Below are 18,723 nucleotides of genomic sequence, written 5' to 3' on the forward strand. Positions count from 1 at the left end.
TGGATAACTAAGGTCCTGGAATGAGTGCACATGAGGAAAGAGACATAGTGAATCAGAAAAACTAAACTTTTTATTACTACTAGACCTACTATATATTGGGATAGGATCTTGGAGATGGGAATACCCCTTTGAGTGTCTCTATACCACACTTGCCAACCTCCTAAAAAGTCTAAGAAGCTACCAAAAAAGGGGAAACCTCGAAGAAAAATTTGGAAAACCTGTAGGGACCTCATGAAACTGGTAGAAAAGTTACTGCCTTGTTACTGTGCCATGGAGTCTTGGTAGGCAGGAAGCAATGTGTGGAGAGGTGGTGTTGGGCCTAAAATTTCAGGACATCGGCCTTCAAAAGCTGTAAGTATGCCATCTAATAAGCTAGCTAGTTGGAAGTTATCAAATACAAGTAAAACTAATCTACTTTATTTCCAAACTTTAAAAAGAAACACAAAGGGTACCGTTACACTTAGCTACGCACCAGCGATCCCGACAACGATATGACCTGGTACGGATCGCTGGTGCATCGCTAAATGGTAGCTAGTAAGCTGTCAAACAGTCAGATTTACCCAACGACGCAGCAATGATCCAGCGATCCGTATAATGACCTCGGCGGTCGTTGGGATCTTGTCACACAGCAGCGATTCTGACGACTCCCGCGTGCGTCTGTGATTTCTGAGTCGCTTACGAGGTCGCTCGTCGGTGTCAAACACAGCGATGTGCGCTGGCCAGCGGGACACCAGCGATCAAAAAATGGCCCAGGACATTCGAGCACCATCAGCGATATCGCAGCGGGGGCCTGGTCGCTGCTAAGTGTCACACGTAGCGATATAGTTCGAGAGGTCGCTGTTGCGTCACAAAATCGGTGACGCTTCAGCGATCTCACTAGCGATCTCGCTATGTGAGACGGGGCCTTAAGGTTTCTAATAAAAGTGCACGTGCACTTTTATTAGAAACCTTAGTGTTTCTTTTTAAAGTTTGGAAATAAAGTAGATTAGTTTTATTTGTATTTGATAACTTCCACCTAGCTAGCTTGTCAGAATTTTTGTGGCTTGTACATCATATGCTACTAAGTAAGTATGCCATCTACATTGAGAAAAATTGACTAAACCTGGGATCTGATGACAATGTGATTGAGGGTTTTCCACTTTAGAAGAAAGATAGATCAGGCATGTTGAAATTTAACATGATCCTTTGTTCTTATTGGAAAGAAGCTGCTGTCAGAGGTGTCTGGCAGTAACCTTTCTTCTTCCCAATGAAAGCTCACGCTAGAATGAAACAAGCATTCATGTGTATGGGGGATGGGAAGGAGTAGCTTTTGGCCTGCAGACAGGTAAATGGGCATCTATAGAAAGCTGATCTCAGGGTGTTCTTGTGACCCACAGCGATTAAATATCTGTGTTCAGCATATGGCAGAAATTATTTAATTGCAGCGCCACCACAGGAGATGTATTGGATTGCACTGGGTCCTCCAGACAGGTGCACTTATTGCAGCCAAGCTCCATTCTCTCTTAATACATTTTCCAACATCAATTTTGAACCTGTCTAAGATGCGTTTTACCTGCAGATATAGGGTTAATGTGCAGGTAAATAGTGTTACAGTGCTGCCTAGTTGCCTTACCGAAAGTGCGGGTATGCCGCCGGCTTTCATTCATAGATTTGTGACGGGGTGGCTACAGTCACTATACTGTGTGCGGCGGTACACACGACCCGCCACTTTGATTGAAAGCTTGATCTGCAGAGATGCGTTGCATTGCCAGCTGTTAATCAAAGTGTCAGTGCGAGCTTACAGTACAGTATAGTGAATGGTGACTGTAGAGACCTGTCCGTTAGTGGCAGCTGGAGGGAATAAGACAGGAATGGACATACCGCATGTGCAGCCGGTGCGACTGCATCAGGGCCCGTAGGTGGAGGGGGGCTCCTACAGGGGTGGCTAATACAGAGGGCAATCTGGCCTGTTTATCCAGCCACGAGGCTCCGGGGGGCCCCTGGTCAGATTGCTCTCATGTGCATCAGTCAGGGATCCGTCCTGCTGCCTGGCCGCGCTTCCTGTGTGACACAGAAGTGCAGCTGGATGATGTCAGCATTCAGTGCGCATCTGTGTCAGATAGACAGTTGCCGGTGATGAAGATGCTGTGAAGATGTGCGGAGAGGGGAGTGGTGCTTTGTGTATGTGTGTGGCTGCGGGGGAATGTGCAGAGAGGTGAGTGGTGCTGTGTGTGTCTGTGTGTGTGTAGGTGGGGGAGAAAGCAATGATGGAGGTGTTGGAAAGGTCAATGATCTGGGTGGTGGGGGAGAAGGCAATGACGGTGGTGGTGGAATGGGCAATGATGGGGTGGTGGGGGAGAAAGCAATGATGGAGGTGGTGAAAAGGGAAATGATGGTGGTGGGGGAGAAGGCAATGATGGAGGTGGTGGAAAGGGCAATGATGGGGTGGTGGGGGAGAAAGCAATGATATAGGTGATGGAAAGGGCAATGATGGGGGGTGGTGGGGGAGAAGACAATGATTGAGATGGTGGAAAGAGCAATGACGGGGGTGGTAGAGGAGTAGGCAATGATGGAGCTGGTGGAGAGAACAATGATGGGGGTGGATGGGAGAACAATGATGGAGGTGGTGGAGAAGGCAATGATGGAGGTGGTGAAGAGGGCAATGATACGGGTGGGGAGAGGACAATGATGGGATGCGGAGGGAAGGAGGACAATGAGGGATGTGGGGGATTGAGATAGGAGAAAGAGGGACTTATAATGGACTTACTAACAGGGGAAGGTGGAGGGAGATGTTAGATATGGTGGTAAAATGAATTGGGTGGTGGAGGAGGATGCTAAGACCCTGATAGTGTCCTCCTCCATCTGACAATTCATTGTGATGCTATTGGGGTCTTAAAATTTATTAGGGATTGGGAGAGGAGGCGGTAAGGTGCATAGGACCCTTTATAATGAACTGAAAGGTGTGAGAAGATGCTGCATGAATTGGGAGGTGGCGGGAATGCTCAGTACCTGATAGCGTCTTCTCTCACCCCACAATTAATTATGATGCTACCAAGAACTTATAACGAATGGGGGGACACAGAACAGGGACTAAGGCTATGTGCACATGTTCAGGATTTGCAGGAGAAAATTCTGCTGCATATCCTAATGTGTTGGCAGAAAGAACGGTGCGTAAAATACATTTTTCCACATTTTTGCCATGCTTTTGTTAGATATTTTCCCCATTAGTACGGGTGAAATACGCTGCAAGAATTGACATTATGCAGATGTTAACCTGCTGCAAATCTGCAAGAAAAAAATAAGAGACTTCAGGGATCTCATTCACTTTTCCGTTACTGTAAAACCTTGCATAAATTTCATGTTCACATAGCCTTACAGATAATTAGGGAGAGTCACAGACTGAATAATTTATATTATTGGGAGTCAGAGATTATTGGTAATGGGGGGCACAGTGCTGCTTATCACTTTATATTTTTAATGGTGTGTGGATAATAGTATATTAATGGTGGGGTACATACAGGTGCATCTCACAAAATTAGAATATCATCAAAAAGTTAATTTATTTCAGTTCTTCAATACAAAAAGTGAAACTCATATATTATATAGAGTCATTACAAACAGAGTGATCTTTCTCAAGTGTTTATTTCTGTTAATGTTGATGATTATGGCTTACAGCCAATGAAAACCCAAGAGTCATTATCTCCTTAACATGTGCCACCCTGTTTTTAAAGGGACCAAAAGTAATTGGACAATTGACTCCAAGGCTATTTCATGGACAGGTATGGGCAATCCATTTGTTATGTCATTCTCAATTAAGCAGATAAAAGGCCTGGAGTTGATTTGAGGTGTGGTGCTTGTGTAGGGAAGGTGACCTGACGGACGGACAGACGTGTCAGAACAGAGAAAGGAAGGTTTGCACAGTTTAGATAGGTGTCAGTTACTACAGTGGGGAAACAGCTGAGAAAGTGTAGTGGACTTGCAGTACCTTGGGTTGACCATTAGAGGGCAGGGAGGAGTGTGAGCAAAGGACTTGACATCAGCTTAGGGCTTAGGAAACCGTTGGTCATGGGGGCAGAGTTACAGGGAACCGGGAAAGATATAAATTTGAAGGAGGGTTCCAGGAAGTTCCAGTCCCCAGGGGGAGCTCCAGTGACAGGAGGACTACGACAGTTTGTGCACTGTGAGGAAAACCAAACCAGGGGGACTGAGGTGAAAGGAAGTCAGGGGGGTGGTCCTGACAGGAAGAACCGCAGTATAGACGAGGCTCTGGGTGTAGGACACCGTATTTGGAACAACGAAACTGACCAGTAAAGTGGTGATGGTGTACGGGCCTAAGGCGGCCACAGTGACTGAGCTGACAGGATTGTCACAGAGTGAAAAAGGGGTGGCACGTATAAATACGTCCCTGGTGTAAAGTACGGTGTGTGAAGCGGCCCTGGACACGGAGGGCCGTGAGAAAGAGATATTGTGGTGTGCTCTGAGGGCCGTCAGTCGGACGGTGGAAAATAAACTAGGACCTGTTGCACCCGAAACTTGCCTCTATCTTGTGTCTGTACGTCACTGCGCGGTATACAGAGGGACCACCCCCCAGCCCGGCCCACGAACCCTACACTTGCATTTGGAAGGTTTTGCTGTGAAGGAAACAAGCGGTCAAAGAAGCTCTCCGTGCAGGTGAAACAAGCCATCCTTAAGCTGCTAAAACAGAAAAAACCCATCCGAGAAATTGCTACAACATTAGGAGTGGCAAAATCTACAGTTTGGTACATCCTGAGAAAGAAAGAAAGCACTGGTGAACTCATCAATGCAAAAAGACCTGGGTGCCCACGGAAGACAACAGTGGTGGATGATCGCAGAATAATCTCCATGGTGAAAAGAAATCCCTTCACAACAGCCAACCAAGTGAACAACACTCTCCAGGAGGTAGGTGTATCAATATCCAAATCTACCATAAAGAGAAGACTGCATGAAAGTAAATACAGAGGGTTCACTGCACGGTGCAAGCCACTCATAAGCATCAAGAATAAAAAGGCTAGACTGGACTTTGCTAAAAAACATCTAAAAAAGCCAGCACAGTTCTGGAAGAACATTCTTACTGTGTGCTCAGATTCAGCCAAATGCAGCCAAACTGATTGGTCGTCGTTTCATACTACAGATGGACAGTGACCCAAAACATAAAGCCAAAGCAATCCAGGAGTTTATTAAAGCAAAGAAGTGGAATATTCTTCAATGGCCAAGTCAGTCACCTGATCTCAACCCAATTGAGCATGCATTTCACTTGTTAAAGACTAAACTTATGACACAAAGGCCCACAAACAAACCGCAACTGAAAACCACCGCAGTGAAGGCCTGGCAGAGCATCAAAAAGGAGGAAACAGCGTCTGGTGATGTCCATGAGTTCAAGACTTCAGGCAGTCATTGCCAACAAAGGGTTTTCAACCAAGTACTAGAAATGAACATTTTATTTACAATTATTTAATCTGTCCATTTACTTATGGTCCCTTTAAAAACAGGGTGGCACATGTTAAGGAGCTGAAACTCCTAAACCCTTCATCCATATATATTTGGACAGAGACAACATTTTTCTAATTTTGGTTCTAGACATTACCACAATGAATTTTAAACAAAATAATTCAGATGCAGTTGAAGTTCAGACTTTCAGCTTTCATTTGAGGGTATCCACATTAAAATTGGATGAAGGGTTTAGGAGTTTCAGCTCCTTAACATGTGCCACCCTGTTTTTAAAGGGACCAAAAGTAATTGGACAGATTAAATAATTGTAAATAAAATGTTCATTTCTAGTACTTGGTTGAAAACCCTTTGTTGGCAATGACTGCCTGAAGTCTTGAACTCATGGACATCACCAGACGCTGTGTTTCCTCCTTTTTGATGCTCTGCCAGGCCTTCACTGCGGTGGTTTTGAGTTGCTGTTTGTTTGTGGGCCTTTCTGTCAGAAGTTTAGTCATTAACAAGTGAAATGCATGCTCAATGAGATCAGGTGACTGACTTGGCCATTCAGGAATATTCCACCTCTTTGCTTTAATAAACTCCTGGGTTGCTTTGGCTTTATGTTTTGGGTCATTGTCACATTATCATAAAAAATTATTCACATTAACTCATTCTTGTTAAGATCTCTTTGTTAAGGGGGAATGGTAACACTCAGTTGTCAATTTATTCATAAAGTTCTAATAGGAATAACAGAGGAACCCACAGAGTTATAAGAAAAGATTCCCCAGAAATTATTTCATAGAGAATAGGAGCGTTTACTAAATCAGACGTATCAGGAGAGAAGGGGAATCCTCTTTTAAGAAACTCAACTGAAAACCTAAAGGGAAACTCCATGAGCAATGAGCTCATTATTCATCGGCAGAGTCCTTCCCAGGTCCTAACAATGATTCCTCAGTTTTGGTGTTCATGTACTATGCTGCCCTTGTTAAGGGGAGAATATATGGCATATGAATATATACAAGAATCAAAACTTATACCACTATATGGATGTTTTGCTGAATATTAGGATCATGTAGCTTTAAGATATATCTGGTTCTCTAAGACTTATTTCTGTATCCACCTAGCTTCATCGAAATGACTGGGTGGATTAGGGTGGACTAGGCTAGAAACGATAATTATGTGCATAATGATTATGTAGCGGATATAGGACATATGGGATCATATGAGATCAATAATAATTTGCTATTTGGGGTAATCAGTAATTTGGAAAGAACCCATGATGTAATGCAATGAGACAGCTTGATTTTTGCTATAAAATGTTGTACACTTCTGGAAATAAATCGGAAATCATTTGAGAGACCATTGCTTGCATTTGTCCCGATTTCTCTGGCCATAAGACCCCACATTCAATTTGGAAGCAGACAATTAAGATGATGACACACGCATTTTGTGTGCCATATCACCCTCTGCTGCTGAGTGCTGAATCAGGTGCTCTTAAAGGAGCAGTACACAAAAAAGGACACATATCTATGAGAAAATAATCTATTATTCTGTGCTTTGATTTAATCTTTCTCTATTATTTTCTTCTTCCCCAAGAATGAGATCGATTTCAGCAAGATGAAGAAAATAAATCTTTCCATCTCGTGTAATTCATTTCAGGTTTAAAAATAAAAAAGAATCTGATCCTGAATATGACCATGTAATGTGACCTAAAAGGGGTATTCTAACACCCCAAATGTCCAATTAAAAAACGATAGTGCTAAAAGAAAGAAACTTTCCCTGTTTATCACTCTGATCACAGGTCTAGTTCTAGAACTATTGACAAGAAGTTGCACTAATCTTCAGCCATATCGGAAACCGTAGAGAACTGCCTTTGGTCACTTAGTCACTGACTAACCACAAGCATATAAAACACATTCTCTCCTCTTCCCTCACTTCTAACATTTTAATGTTGATCAGTCTTGCACTTATTACATGGGAACACCCACATTACTGCCCACATGCAGACTGGAACGTCCATGGAATCATTGCAATTTCTGTTTGTCTCCTGCAATCTATGATAGTCCTGGCACACAATAGTGCTGACTGCTCTCCTCTGATTCTTAGCTGCATCACTGAAGTAATACTGAATTGTGAAGCTAAGTAGATTGTGAGCTTTTTTTGGCCATCTGATTTATGGACTATGCGCTGTCCTCATCTGCCATCCCTGTCCTGCAGGGTGTGGACGTGGCTTGACCTCTTGTTTTCTTTCTCTATGTGGGAATGTGCAGCTTCTGAATGGCGGCTCTGTGGCAACTGTTATATTGTTATTACATGAACAATGCGGCCAGTTTGATGTTGTGACTTGTTTTCACTTCTGCACCGCGTTTCCCATTCCCATGGGTTAAAAATATGTTGTAACCAGTGGAATCGGCTTCTAAAATTCCCTATGGATGATCTGTGTTACAATGTGTCGGCTACAACTGACGAGCATTTCCACCGAAATCTATTTATACAGGACTGCAGGCAAAATTAGGGGCAACTAAAAAAGTAAACAACAGTGTGTCATCCACAGATCCCCGTAAGGCTGTGTTCACATGTAGCGTTTTTTTTGCTTCTTCGCGGCAATTTTAAACGCACGATTTTGCCGCGAAAATGCAAATAAAAGCATCCCATGCATTCCTATGGGATTCCGCAATGCTGTGCTAATGCTGCGGATTTTCCCGCGGCAGTATCGCATCGTGGAAAAATCCGCAGCATGCTCATTAATTTTGCAAAATCGCAGCGATTTCCGCCCACATGGGAATGCGTTGTTCTGCTTACTTTCCGCATGTGGCTGTGCACACCATGCGAAAAGTAAGCAGAACATTTGCGGATGGTGCCCAGGGTCTGGAGGAGAGGAGACTGTCCTCCGGGCTCTGGGTACCATATCCCTGTAAAAAAATAGAATTAAAATAAAAAAAATCATCATATTCTCACCTTCCGATGTCCCGCGCAGTGTCACCAGGCCTCAGCGATACATGCGGCAACTCCCGTTCCCAGTGATGCATTGCGACAATGACCTTTGATAACGTCGCGGTCTCGCAACACCGTAGCGGTCTCGCGAGACCGCGACGTTATCAAAGGTCATTGCTGCAATGCATCACTGGGAACGGGATCTGCCGGGAGCATCGAGATGATCGGGAACGCTGCGTGGGACGTCGATGAGAAAAACACGATTTTTTATTTTTTTTTATTATTTTTAACATTAGATCTTTTTACTACTGATGCCGCATAGGCAGCCTCAATAGTAAAAAGTTGGTCACACTCGTCAAACACTATGTTTGACGAGTGTGACCAACCTGTTAATCAGTTCTCTAAGCGATGCTACAGATCGCTTGGAAAACGTTAGCATTCTGCAAGCTAATTACACTTGCAAATTGCTAGTTTTTCCGCAGGAAAATTGCGGGAATTTCAAATGCGGTTTTCCCACGGAATGGAATTCCGGAATTCCCGTGGTAACTTCCACTGGAATTCCATAACGTGAGCACATAGCCTAATAGTGTGTCATCCATAGATCCACATAACAGTGTATCATCCACAGATCCCCCATAAGTGTGTCATCCGCAGATCCCCATAACAGTGTGTCATTCCACAGATCCCCATATCAACATGTTATCCACTGATCCCCATAAAAGTGTGGCATTCCACAGATCCCCCATAACAATGTGTCATCCACAGATCCCCAATACCTCCGTGTTATCCACAGTTCCCCAATACCTGCATGTTATCCACAGATCCCCCATAATAGTGCGTCATCCACAGATCCCCCATAACAGTGTGCCATCCACAGATCCCCCATAGCAATGGGTCATCCACAGATGCCCCATAAAAATAGGTCATCCACAGATCCCCTATAAGTGTGTCATCCACAGATCCACCATACCAGCGTGTTATTCACAGATCCACCTTAACAGTGTGTCATCCACAGATCCCCTATAACAGTGTGGCATCCACAGATCCGCCATATCAGTGTTGCATCCACAGATCCCCCATAACAGTGTGTCATCCACAGATCCCCCATAACAATGTCATACACAGATACTCATGACAGTGTGGCATTCACAGATTCGCCATATCAGTGTTGCATCCACAGATCCCCCATAGCAATGGGTCATCCACAGGTCCCTTATAGCAGGGTTTCCCAACTCCAGTCCTCAAGGCACACCAACAGATCATGTTTTCAGGATTTCCTTAGTATTGCTCAGGTGATAATTGCTTCACCTGTGCAATACAAAGCAAATCCTGAAAACATGATCTGTTGGTGTGCCTTGAGGACTGGAGTTGGGAAACCCTGCCTTATAGCAATGGGTCATCCACAGATGTCTACAGATGCATAGCAAGATTCATTGCTATCATAAAAATGTAAGTGTTCCACAGTATATGAATAATTACCGTATATACTTGTGTATAAGCCGAGTTTTTCATCATATTTTTTTGTGCTGAAAACGCCCCCTCAGCTTATACACGAGTCACTTGTCCCAGAAGGCCGGCAGGGGAGGGGGAGTGGTGGGTCACAGAGGCAGGAGCCGGGGGCTGTGGCTAAAGCCTGTGCCGCTGCTAAAGAGAAATGAATATTAATTTCTCTTATAGCACGCATAGTGACACCAGCAACCACCAGCTTCCAGAAGACATCCTACTCACCCTTCAGCATGCCCTCGCAGCATCTTGTTGGTTCCAGCTTCCTGCAGCTCTTCCTGCTGAGCGATCATGTGGCCCCGCTCATTAAGGTAATGAATATGCACGCATCTCCACTCCCATAGGTGTGGAGGGAATATTCATTACCTGAATGAGTGGAGCCACATGATCGCTCGTCAGGAAGAGCTGCTGGAAGCCGGAATGTGATACTGCAAGGGCACCGGGACCAATGAGATGCTGCGAGGGCACGCTGGAGGGTGAGTAGGATGTTTTTTGTAATAGGAAGCATGCATACCAGGATGGGAGGGGGGAGCCATGCATACCAGGACAGCAACGGGGGGGAGCAATGCATACCAAGACAGCGACGGGGGAGCAATGCATACCAGGATGGGATTTGGGAGCCACACATACCAGGACAGCGATGGGGGGAGCCATGCATACAAGGATAGGGACGGGGGAGCCACGCATATCAGGACAGGGATGATAGGACTATGCATACCCGGCTTATACTTGAGGCAATAAGCTTACTCAGTTTTTCGTGGCAAAATTAGGTGCCTCGGCTTATACTCAGGTGGCTTATACTCGAATATATACGGTATCAATGTTTTGTAATTCAGATAGGGTAAATGTATTCAAGCAATCATGGCAGCTAGCAGGGTCAGCTCCAGGTTTTTGTGGGCCCCGGGCGAAAGAGTCTCAGTAGGCCCCTTTAACACATACCACAATTCATGATGTACAGATACAGCAGAGAAATAGAGGTATAGTACAATGCCAAAGATTTCACTTACTTCTTACATTACATGAGTGATAATAATAGCTCAGAAACCAGACAGTATAGTCTTCCATACACTATTATGGGCACCACATACAGAATAATGAGCTGCATATATTGCTCGCTCCATACAGTATAATGAACCCCATATATTGCTCCATACAGTATATAATGGCCCCATATAATGCTACATAAATAATGGGCCCCATATAATGCTCTATACAGTATGGGCCCTATATAATTCTCCATACATAATGAGCCTCATAAATAGCTCCATATATAATGGGTCCCATATGATGCTCCAGTATATGATGGCCCCATATATTGATCCATATATAATGGGCCCCATATGATGATCCAGCATATGATGGGCCCCATATATTGCTCATATTGCTCCATATATAATGGTCCTCACGTGTTGCTCTGGTGTTCCCGGTGCTGACCCTGACCGCTAGGAGAACAGGGATTGCATGATGGCATGGGATGAAGATTTCCAGGAAGCATAGAGTTAAATTTTTCAATATCCAGAAGGCAGTGACTCATGCTGGCCCAATATTATTATTATTATTATTATTATTATTAATATAGCACCATTAATTCCATGGTGCTGTACATGAGAAGGGGGTTACATACAAAGTTATAGATGTCATTAATAGTAAACAAATTTACAATGACAGACTGGTGCAGAGGGGAGGGGACCCTGTCCTTGTGGACTTACATTCTACGGGATAGTGGGGAAGAGACACGGGCGCCACACCTAACCTTAGCCCTAAGCCTAATGATGTCTGCAAAGTGCTGTGGAAATTAATGGTGCAACAAAAGCCAGTAAAATAAATAAAACAATAAATAAAATATGACTAACCTTGAGTCAAACCCTGTCCCCAAGGCTAACCCTATGACAATCCATAGCCCTAACCCTAGCTAGTGTTAGAAAAAGTGAAACAATCTAAAAGCAGCTCTTATTAATGAATGATTTGCAGCATTATATTATGTGCAAAGCACTTGATTTAATAATGTCTTCTTTCACTAGCTGCTTATTGTCTGTCATCTTGGATCTTGCCTATGCAGAGCACAGCAAAAGAGATCAGTTTGTCATTGGCTTCTACACTGCACTCTGCATAGGCAGCGACAGTGATGACAAAGCTCACTTTATGATGCTGAGATTTGCCATTTTGGCTGTTACCATTGCATAGAGCAGAAGCTGTAGACAAACTCATCTCTTCTGCTGCTCTCTGCATAGGCAGCTTTAGGTGGGCACTCACTGCAAATGGACCAAGAAGAAACGGCACTTGCAAAAGCCAATCATTTGACAATGTGATCAATGTGGAGGAGGGGCAGAGGTCAATAATGTACACCTACATAGCCTTTGATGCCTCGATTTCTTTGGCTCCCCAAATGTTTAGTGTTTTATTTCCATAAGTTATTTTACCTGATATGTTATTTCTAAAAAAAAAAATTGACTTTGTGTCTCTAAGCATCATAATCTTCTGTTTACAGATGTTTTAAATATGTTTTTACTGGCTTTTATAGTACATTTCTTCATATTTCTTCTTTTTTTCTTGTAAATTAAATAGAAAACATTTTCAAAAATAGTAAAATAATAAATAAATACATCTTCAAAAAAATAAAAATGCAAATGTTTTGGGAATCATTAGCAAAACGTGACATGAATAGAACCGTGGATATTTATGTATTTTATTATAATTTTAAATAAGTGGGAGAAGATACAGATTAGATATTAGAAAAAACTTTTTGACAGTGAGGGTGATCAATGAGTGGAACAGGCTGCCACGAGAGGTGGTGAGTTCTCATTCAATGGAAGTCTTCAAACAGAGGCTGGACAGACATCTGTCTGGGATGATTTAGTGGATCCTGCATTGAGCAAGGAGTTGGACCTGGAGGTCGCTTCCAACTTTAACATTCTATGATTCTAGGTTATATCATGTCACATTTTGTGTACAATACTGCCACCTGATGACCAGAATAGGTATAGCATGCACTTATTTTTAAAGGGAATCTGTCACCTATTTTTTGACCTACTCTATGAGATGTGGCCACCGTCTTCAGGGGCTTATCTACAGCATTCTGTAATGCATTCTGTAATGCTGTAGATAAGCCCCCGATGTAACCTGAAAGATAAGAAAAATGAGTTATATTACACTCACCGGGGGGCGGCCCGATGCAGTCCGGGTCCGATGTGTGTCACGGTCCGGGTCCTCCTATCTTCTAGCGATGACGTCCTCCTCCTTGCTTCATGCTGCACTCCTGCGCAAGCGTACTGATCTGCCCTGTTGAGGGCAGACCAGAGTACTGCAGTGCGCAGGCGCCGGACTTCTCTGACCTTTCCCGGCGAATTGCAGTACTCTGGTCTGCCCTCAACAGGTCAGATCAGTACGCTTGCGCAGGAGTGCAGCATGAAGCAAGGAGGAGGACGTCATCGCTAGAAGATAGGAGTTGCCGGACCCGGACCGCACTGGACCGCCCCCCGGTGAGTATAATATAACTCGTTTGGGGACCTCCAAGTTGCCAGCCAATACAACTTCCTTAGTCTTAGTTGTGAGTGCGATAAAGTAGATAATCTGTATCATATAATACTTGTAGAAGAGAAAAGAGGCAAGGAGAAAAATAATGACAACAGATGGGTTTGAAAGGGCATGATAATGAAATGCTACAATTAAGGTTTTTTTATGAAAAAAACAAAAACTTTTGCCTTACTCACCGTCATTTTGTCAAGTGCTGAGTCTCTATCACTGCTCCCAGCGTCAGGCATTGTCCCCAGTGCTGACATGATGTCTGCAGCGCTGCAGCCAATCATTAAGCTCAGTGTCTGCGCCAGAGTAGACGGCTTGAGTTGCTCAGTGACTGGCTGCAGCAATGTTGACATGACATCAGTGTTGCAGAGAGTACTGGGAGTAGCGGCAAAGACTCAGCAATTCAGAGATGGACCTGGGGAAGGTGAGTAAAGGACTTTTTTTTTCTTTTAAATAATCTGCACCCCGGGGACATCAGTTTTCTGAACTTCTTTAATAACCAGTGGTCCCTTTTCTCAGTAAGCGGCCACTCTATTGTCACCTGTTTTTCCAATGTCTGCAGAAACTCCCTCCATCGTAAGAGCAATGTGATTTATTACTATGCTCTGAAAAACAGAAAATGGTATAATATTCCGCGTCACATCACGTCAAGCGATCACACGAGGCTGGTAAAAAGAGGTCTAATAAAACCGCTGAAGCTTTTTGGTTTTTCCGTAGCCTAAACTTTCCTAATCCTGTTTATAGCAGAGGTTCAGGTTTAAGCTTTTAACTGAAGGCTAAGTAACCGTAAGAGTCCATTACTGGTGTCAGGACTTCCTCACATCGCACCGAACAGAGGCTTATAATAACACGGCATTACCTTTTTCCGACAACTTTTTATGGCACAAGGATGTCGCTGAAGAATTTGGTTTTATAAAACATTATACAGGACACAACGGGTTATGGATACCGATCCTTATGGAGACATCTTTGTCATAGCTCCCAAGAGAAATCATGTATCACAAACTTAAGAGCGCGGCCAATCCATGGGATGGTTTATGTGACTTCCATTTATTTCAATTGAAATGTCACTTTAGCACCAGCATCATATTGTTCCTGGAGTCATTGGTGAAAATTTCATTTTTTGCTGGCAGCTTTAAAAAGTATGCGGGCCAATCTTTCCTTCTGTATATCATTCCTCCTTCCCCTTGTTTTAAATTTCCTCCTTTCCTTCCCTTTATTTATCCTCTATTTTCCACATCCCTTATCCATACTTATATACAATGGGTACGGGAAAGTATTCAGACACCTTTAAATTTTTCACTCTTTGTTTCATTGCAGCCATTTGGTAAATGCAAAAAAGTCCATTTTTTTTTCTCATTAATGTACAGTGCACCCCATCTTGACTGAAAAAACAGAAATGTAGAAATGTTTGCAACTTTATTAAAAAAGAAAAACTGAAATATCACATGGTCATAAGTATTCAGACCCTTTGCTCAGTATTGAGAAGCACCATTTTGAGCTAGTACAGCCATGAGTCTTCTTGGGAATAATGCAACAAGTTTGTCAAACCTGGATTTGGGGATCCTCTGCCATTCTTCCCTGCAGATCCTCTCCAGTTCCGTCAGGTTGGATGGTGAACGTTGGTGGACAGCCATTTTCAGGTCTCTCCAGAGATGCTCAATTGGGTTTAGGTCAGGGCTCTGGCTGGGCCAGTCAAGAATGGTCACAGAGTTGTTTTGAAGCCACTCCTTTGTTATTTTAGCTGTGTGCTTAGAGTTATTGTCTTGTTGGAAGGTGAACCTTCAGCCAAGTCTGAGGTCCAGAGCACTCTGGAAGAGATTTTCATCCGGAATATATCTGTAATTAGCCACATTCATGTTTCTTTCAATGGCAACCAGTCATGCCGTCCCAGCAGCTGAAAAACACCCCCATAGCATGATGCTGCCACCACCATGTTTCACTGTTGGGATTGTATTGGGCAGGTGATGAGCAGTGCCTGGTTTTCTCCACACATACCGCTTAGAATTATCACCAAAAAATTCAATCTTTGTCTCATCAGACCAGAGAATCTCATTTCTCATAGTCTGGGAGTCATTCATGTGTTTTTTAGCAAACTCTGTGCAGGCTTTCATATGTCTGGCACTGAGGAGAGGCTTCCATCAGGCTACTCTGCCATAAAGTCCCGACTGGTGGAGGGCTGCAGTGATAGTCGACTTTGTGGATCTTTCTCTCATCTCCCTACTGCATTTGTGGAGCTGATCCACAGTGATCTTGAGGTTCTTCTTTACCTCTCTCACCAAGGCTCTTCTCCCACGATTGCTCAGTTTGGCTGGACAGCCAGGTCTAGGAAGAATTCTGGTGGTCCAAACTTCTTCCATTTAAGGATTATGGAGGCCACTGTGCTCTTAGGAACCTTGAGTACAGCAGAAATTCTTTTGTAACCTTGGCCAGATCTGTGCCTTGCCACACTTCTGTCTCTGAGCTCCTTGGCCAGTTCCTTTGACCTCATGATTCTCATTTGGTCTGACATGCACTGTGAGCTGTGAGGTCTTATATAGACAGGTGTGTGCCTTTACAAATCACGTCCTATCAGTTTAATTAAATACAGCTGGACTCCAATGAAGGAGTAGAACCATCTCAAGGAGGATCACAAGGAAATGGACAGCACCTAAATATGAGTGTCTGAGCAAAGGGTCTGAATTCTTATGATCATGTGATATTTCAGTTTTTCTTTTTTAATAAATTTGCAAAAATTTCTACATTTCTGGGTTTTTTTTCAGTCAAGACGGGGTGCAGAGTGTACATTAATGAGAAAAAAATTAACTTTTTTGAATTTACCAAATGGCTGCAATGAAACAAAGAGTGAAAAATTTAAAGGGGTCTGAATACTTTCCGTACCCACTGTATATTCTATTCTTTGCTTAATCTAGCTTTATTGTAAACTGATTTTATGTTGTACCTTGTTTATAAGTTTTAACATTTATATTCTTTTATGTATACCTATTGTGGTACAGTTAAGGGTGTTTTACTCGATGGGAGATACATTTCTCCCAGCAGGTTAATGTTTGGCCGGGTTTTTCCCTAAAGACAGGGCCTGCGATGATGTCATGGTCACGTGATCAGTCCATGTGATGTTTACCTCACTTGTAGGAGGGGTTACCTCACGTGTATACAGGATCCCCATGCTGCAGGACTATAGCAGCAAGTCTCTCAATAACCCTGGGAATGGCACCTGGCAGATGCCGCGGACCTGGCAGCCGCTTAGTTAAGCCCGTCCCGTTTAAGGGGTGAGTCTGGGACCAGTAGTTCTCCAAGCTGGAGTATATTTATGTTTTTTCTTACTTTCTGTTAACCTGCTGTTTGCAACGTGACATTAAACCACTGAAATTGGACTGTAAGCCTGTGTGTTGCCTCGTTACTGCAGCCCTGCCATTACCTACCAGAGTGAATCCCTACACTATATATACCATATAATGTGTTATTGTAAGGATTGGGATTTATGCTTTTTCCCTAAGCCACTATGCAAAAAAAAAACTTTAATAAAAATTATTGAAACATAAAAAGTATTTGGTCCAAGCTTTTGAAAGGGCATTTTTCTCTTAAATTTAATAAATAAAAATAATAATCAAAAATGGTTTATCACTCAGCTCTGCATTTACAAAAAAAAACATCTAAATGATCAATGATGGCCAGGTCAACAAAGAACACTGAAAACAATGAGGTTTTCCCATTCACTGATAGAAAGTAGAATAAAATAAATTATAGTTTGAAGTCACAGTTGTATTACATCACATTGCCACTAGAGGGCGATCCATCATAATTTTCTGATGATGGTATTTTATGCCCTCCTTAGACACCGATCAGTCATAACATTATAAAACCACTGAAAGGCGAAGCGATTAACTTATTATCTGGCAACAATGGGTAAGAAATATTAGGCAGCAAGTTACCAGCCTGTTCTACAAGTCAACATGCTGGTATCAAGAACATGGGCAAGTGTAAGGAAATGGCAAGGAACACATTACAATGTCTAGACAACTGGGTTGGGTTATCTCCAAAACTTCAGGTCTTATGGGTTGTTTCCAGTAGGCATTGGTTAATACCTACCAAAAGATGTCCAAGAAAGAACAACTGGAGAATTTCTGCCAACATGATGGTTGCCCAAAACCCATTAATGTGTGGAGGTCGCAAAGTCTAGACCATCTGGTATGATCCCACCCAAGAACGACTCTTCCACATATGACTAATAAATCTCTTGATGACTATGATAGGAAGGGGTCAGATCACACAGAACATTGCAGTTGGTGTGTTTGGGGTCATATAGACAGAGACCGGTCAGAGTGCCTATGTTGACACCTATCCAGTGCCAAAATCCCCTATCATGGGCACCAAGATGCTTTATGGGAAGTAAATGGAGGCAGTGTGATGATCTTGGGTCCTGGCATCCTGCAGATGTGACCCATACACCCACCTAAACATTGTATGGATGAACTACCCCCCTTCATGGCAGCGGTAATTTCATGTCTCCAAATTCCACACATCTTAATCTGTTTGAACATGTTTGGGATGCACTGGAAAAAAGTCAGATCCATGGACTTACACAAAGGAAAGGATCTACTGCTAATATCTTGGTGCCAGATACTACAAAGCACCTTCAGAGGTCTCGTGGAGACCACGCCTTCACGGATCAAGATCTGTTTTGGCAACGTAAGGGAGAGCCACACAATATTTGAGAGGTGGTGTTAATCATTTTAGAGATGACCAAATCGATTCAAAGGACCCTGGTCATTATTCCATGGCTGCCAGCCCAGAGCCAGGCAAACAGCCTCCTACCTGCAGGAATCCCTGGCATTTCTTTTAAATAATAGACCCCGTGTAATGTCATCATTACAGAACAATGCACGCATGACTTCGCACCAGTCCAGATTATCAGAAAAGGAGCCAGGGATGCTGGCAGGTAGGAAGCTGTTCTCAGGGATCCCGTTCTGCAGCAATGGAATGCTACTGACATGGCCACTGAACAAGGCTCCTCCAAATTGATTTAAAGCACAGAATGTTCTCTGGTGTCGTCATAAGGTTGGGGGGTATGTGTCAACTTTTATCACAGCACAAAAATCACTGTATGGAGCTACAAGTGATCAAGGTTGTATGGGGACCTGCATGGTACTGCAACAAGTTGCTAAAAGTTGGAAGCAGTTGGATTATATTTAAATATACCTTTAGGGGGCAAACACTTTTTCTATACAGGAGCCAGCACAGACCTTCCTATGGCTCAATTTGGAGGCATTTTGCTCCTTTTACTTGTTTTTTTTCCATGTTTTAAAATGCAGCAAATCTGCTGTGTGAATATGGGTATGG

The sequence above is a fragment of the Dendrobates tinctorius genome, unplaced genomic scaffold, assembly GCF_039654945.1.
Source record: "Dendrobates tinctorius isolate UK_male_01 unplaced genomic scaffold, ASM3965494v1 ptg000065l, whole genome shotgun sequence".
Taxonomy (NCBI): domain Eukaryota; kingdom Metazoa; phylum Chordata; class Amphibia; order Anura; family Dendrobatidae; genus Dendrobates; species Dendrobates tinctorius.